Source organism: Limulus polyphemus, unplaced genomic scaffold (genome assembly GCF_000517525.1).
Source record: "Limulus polyphemus unplaced genomic scaffold, Limulus_polyphemus-2.1.2 Scaffold1573, whole genome shotgun sequence".
In the NCBI taxonomy this organism is placed as follows: Eukaryota; Metazoa; Arthropoda; class Merostomata; order Xiphosura; family Limulidae; genus Limulus; species Limulus polyphemus.
Window position 1 is genome coordinate 42,190 of NW_013667183.1, and position 5,069 is coordinate 47,258.

Here is a 5,069-nt window from a genome sequence, read left to right on the forward strand (position 1 = left end):
AAAGTATTGTTGAAGTTAACGTTCGTTATACGTTTGTTTTAGCGTGAATGTTGAAATCAAGTGTATCGTGAAGTTATATTCAGAAAGAATAAACCAGTTTTATTAAGTACGGGTTTGTGTCGCTAAAGTTCTGTCGGAACGAAGTTACGGAAAATCAATTAACGACTGGAGGCGTAACATTATAATGGAAAGGTTTCATAGGAGACATATTGGTCTTAGTTCTAAATAATTTCCACAGTGAATGGGTAGAGTAATGAATAACAAGTTATTAATCTTGCTGCCAATTTAAAATATCCATATTTATAGACTTTAGCCAACATTTCAGCTGAGAGTCATGACAATTATCACTCATTATCCAAAAGGTTCGGAATGACACACCAGATGGAAGTATCCCAAGCAAAGATGCAAACAAGGTTTGAAGAAAAGAAGTGGCCTTAGCTGAACCCGTAGAAGATTTGAAAAAGCTTGTCCAATTATCTTACCTGGATATTTCACTTGAAATAATATATTTGTTGTCACGTGACCAATTTATAAATAACATAACACACAAGGCTATGGGAATTAGGCTGAAAAACAAAGTAGATGCATCTTTAAAGAAAGCTTTCCAGTTGGCATTAGAACTTGAACTCACTAAAGACATCGTGCATAGATCACAGAATTAATCATATCCTGAAGTACTGATACTCCCCTAGAAAAGGCGAAAAGATTAGCTAAACAATTAGTTACATCGCAAAACTGAACTAGATAAAAAATGTGATGTTAAAAATATATAATAGTCCTAATACTAATGTCATATGACAAGTATAATTAATTGTATTCGTAAGAATTTGGTAGATGATTAGATTAATTGAAAACAAATCTGTGTACATGTTGAAATAATTCTAAACATTACTGGTTTTACATTTAAAAATGCATAAAGCTGTAGAAGCCAGGATAAGGTATTTATCGCTACCTAGCGGTAAAGTTTATATGTATATATATATAAAAGACTACCAATATTGTTCTTTCTTGTGTGTGTTTAGAGAGAAGAGGTATGTTGTATTGTATAAAGCAATGTACGTTTTAATCTGTTTTTCTTTTTAGATATAGGTATGTTATTTGTATTGTAATAGTTTTGAGTTAAGATATCGTTGGAAAATGTGTTGTTCATTATTAAATTTTAAACTAAAGTGTACGTTTTTGTTTTAAAACTTTTATGCCTCGTCAATGATAATGATAGGTTAACTTGTAAGTGCAACCTCTCAAGATTGGACAAGGTAAAAGGAACCATTAAATCTCCAACAGAATAATATCCACATTTCTCAAAAGAAAAAAAAAGCTTAAAACTAAATAAAAGTAATCTCTGGACAACAGATGATACTAAAGTCCAGAAATCTTCAAAATGTTAATGATGAGTGCTACAGTTTCGTTTTATTACGCTAGAATTCTATTCGACTCTATAGTATACATTTCTACAGCAAGCGTTTGAATATTAATGCTATAATAATTAATCTTTCAAACTGCACCAACTTTTTAAGGACTTGCAAATCAAAACACATTTTTTGAAGGGCATTAACTTTAAGTGCTTTATTCTACAATATATGTAATTATACGTCTCATTACTCAATCTTTGAAACTACATTAAATTGCTAATTTGATTTGTGGCACAAAGAGTCGTTAATAATTAAGGACTTTGTGTCACAAATCAAAATACACGTTTGTAAAGGTCATTAAATGCTCTATCCCATGACATGTAGTATAACAGTAGAATTCTAAGTCCTGTAATTTCATAACAATGTTTAGGGACAACAAGACCACTTTTCATTGAGGCTGTCCTATCCTGTAAACTAAAACTATTAAATATATACATAAGAAAAAACAACCTTAAAATTAAAGCCAGCCATTATCATTCATATATTTATTAAGTTTTCTCTTAAACTCAAATTTACTGCTTCCACAAAATCCAAAGGCAATCTGTTCCATAAGGCCAACCACTCTGTTAGAAAAAATAAAACTGTCAGCTGAAGACTCTTACCCTGCCAATATTTACATTTGTGTCCCCTAGTTCTACCATTCTCACCATTAGGTATGAAAAAAGATGATGCATCAATTCTATTAATTGCCTTAAGCTTAAAAAAACAACTCTATCAGATCCACACTAACTCTTCTATTTTCAAGAGAAAAAGGTTTCACAGATCTTAACTTCTCATATGACAAACCTTCCATCCCAGGCACCACTCTAGTAGCTCTCCTCTGAATAGTTTCCAACAACTCGATGTCCTTCCTAAAGTAAGGAGCTCAAGACAACACAGTACTTCAAATGTTGCCCAACCTACTAAATGATCTAAATCCTTTTGTAAAGCACCAACATCCTCCTCACAGCCAGCAACAAACAAGACCTTAATATTATCAGCAAATTTAAGCAACTTGTTGACCATTTCTTCATTTGTCATTGATGTAAATCCAAAAAAGCAAAGGTTCTAAGACTAATCCCTGAGGTACTTCACCTGTAACATTAATCTAGTTTGACTGAAGTCCACTTACAACACCTGTGCTTTTTTCCATCAAGCCACTCTTGTATCCAATTAGCTAACTTATCCCCCACACCCATAGAGAATGTTTTTTACAAGCCTTTTGTGTGTGCTTTCTGAAAAATCCAGATACACCAATTCAACTGGTTGAACAACTGGTCACAAATATATAAATTGTCATCAACAGACAATTTTATTTTTCTAGTATGTTTGTGGAAGGCTAAGTTGTTTTATAGATTACTAATAAAATTCATTGGCTAAAGATGAAGTGAAAATTTGAATACAGTTTATAAACATTCCTTTAACATGTTTTAATGACTTTGCTTCACAAAATATATTAAATCTGATGTTTCCATTTATTATTTTTACTTATAAAGAAATGTTAACCTGTTAAGAATTGTAGTAAAAAAAAATTAAGGGCCTTAGGGGTGTGATGGAGTTCTTCAAAGCTGTTAAAGGTTAGGAATAGATGAATTCAGATGTTTTTCATAAACAGCAGACAGGACTAGAAATCATTTTAAGGTAAAAACTTATAAAAGAAAAGAGTTTTCGACTAAAACTGTGGAAAGGATAGTGAACATTTAAATATTTTTGTAGGTAAATTGAAGTTACATTTTTATTTCTTAAAATTTAATAATACAGTGGTTTAAGTACAAGTCATGGAATATAAGGCACTGGGTTGTACTTACAAACTAATGTCATGGTTTTCTTCTTTTTTTGGTTTTTAATAAGATGCATCTAAAACTTTATATACTTGTCTAATTTTAGTTGTCACTTGAAGTTGTTAAAACTAGCATATATTGCCATATACTGTTATTTTATGAAACTAGTCAGTGCTATTATTAGTGGGTCATAGGGATAAATATTTACTTAATTTATTTCACAGGGATATGAGCACATTCATCTGAAAATTGCTTTGGAAAGATTATAACTTTTTTGTTGCATTTTTATTAATTTATGATACTAAAAGTCAACAAATATTATCATATTTTAAAATTTGTTTTCAAAATCTGTTTATTTGTTAATTCCCCTAAGGCCATTTCATTGCGTTTGTTGACGCGCATTCAAAATTTTATTGAACTACTATTTTACGAAGGTATGTCAAAAAGTTTGGTATCAAACTGTAGATTATAATTTATATTTTAGTATTATATACCAATTAATTTTTTAATTTAAAAGTAAATATTAAAAAATACCTAAATATAAATTTTTGTGTCACGTGGTATGTTGAATGCAGCATAGGTTTAAATTAGATGTTTGTAATGTCCAAATACAAAGTCTCTAGTTTCTTACAAATTAGATACTCAAATTGTCGATATAGACAAGCTAGAATAAAAAATAACAACCTCCTATCTTTTCTGTTTTCCGAGATATTAATATATTTATTTAATCAACCAAGTTGGTCCAGCCCACTTCTTCAGTTTTTGAAAATAATTGTTCATGTACACCTAATTCGCCCAGTGACGTGTGTATAACCAGTCGAAAGCTCGGAATGTCCCCCCTTGTGGCTTTCTCAGCATCTGCAAAGTATTTGTGTGCCAAACTTTCTTTTCATGCTAGATTCTAAGTGGTAGGGTAAGACATTAGTGAACTCAATTTCATATTTTTTTAGACCCAAACACAGCTTAGTTACTAAGCTTGATAAATTATTGTGAAATTCTATGGTAAATATAGAGTAATTAATGATTTTTTGTTATCTCAAAATGTATATATAAAACCTAAAAAAGTTATTTCGTTTCACATCCTCCACGTGTGAAATTTGATAAGGCTTAGCAACCTATGGCAAGCAGCAACCGAGTACAAAATTGGTAACTAGAACAGATATTTGTTTGCTATGCTTCTTCATTTACTGTTCTACGTTTTAAGACAAACAAGTTTAAGAACTTATTTGTAAATGATAATAATGTGTATACATATATAATGTATTATAACTGAAATTTGACTGTATTTTACAAAATACTAGTCCACTAAAACACAGCCAAGACAGGTCACTTTGAAAAGGCCAGCTTTATATTCTTGGATACAGTAACATGAGTGCATGTGTGCTGCATCATTGCAACTTCAGACATGTTAGCCAAACACTGATGAAAGGTCAATATAATAAAAACAATAAATATATAGGGATAATCTATATTTATTTCCTAATTTTTTAATAGTGTTTATGAGGTCGGTTAAGTTGACCAAACCTTTACAGAGATACTATAGTGAAAATAACAGATAAAATATAAAGTTATTTCTTAAAAAATGTTTGATAATTATCTGGAGAATCTAAAGATATTGATGCAAAAAATGGAAAATTTTCTGATGCAAAGAAGTATTTTTAATCTTAAAATCAAAATTACTTTGCATGTTGGATAGTCAACACTTGAAATGAAAAAAGGCATAAGAAAAACATTACTTAAAAAATCTTAAAAGTTCATTAAAAAATCTGATATTTTGGGTATGAAAACCTTGTAATGTTTACTTGATAACATGCAAAATTTCATGAAGATACACTTATTAATTTAAAAGTTATAGCATGAAAACTATAACAAGCACAAAATGGTTACGAGGTCTGTC

At 30.2% G+C, this 5,069-nt stretch overlaps 1 long non-coding RNA gene across 3 annotated transcripts in view; it reads left to right on the forward strand.

Moving 5' to 3' along the window:
* Positions 1–982: 982 nt before the first annotated feature.
* Positions 983–5,069, forward strand: part of LOC106464157 — a 6,404-nt gene continuing 2,317 nt past the window's right edge. The window contains exon 1 of one of the 3 annotated variants that reach the window (XR_001291108.2): positions 983–1,055. This is a non-coding gene — a long non-coding RNA (uncharacterized LOC106464157). Of the gene's footprint in view, positions 1,090–5,069 lie in introns of all 3 variants that reach the window. The other 2 variants (XR_001291107.2, XR_001291109.2) reach the window with 2 other exon arrangements.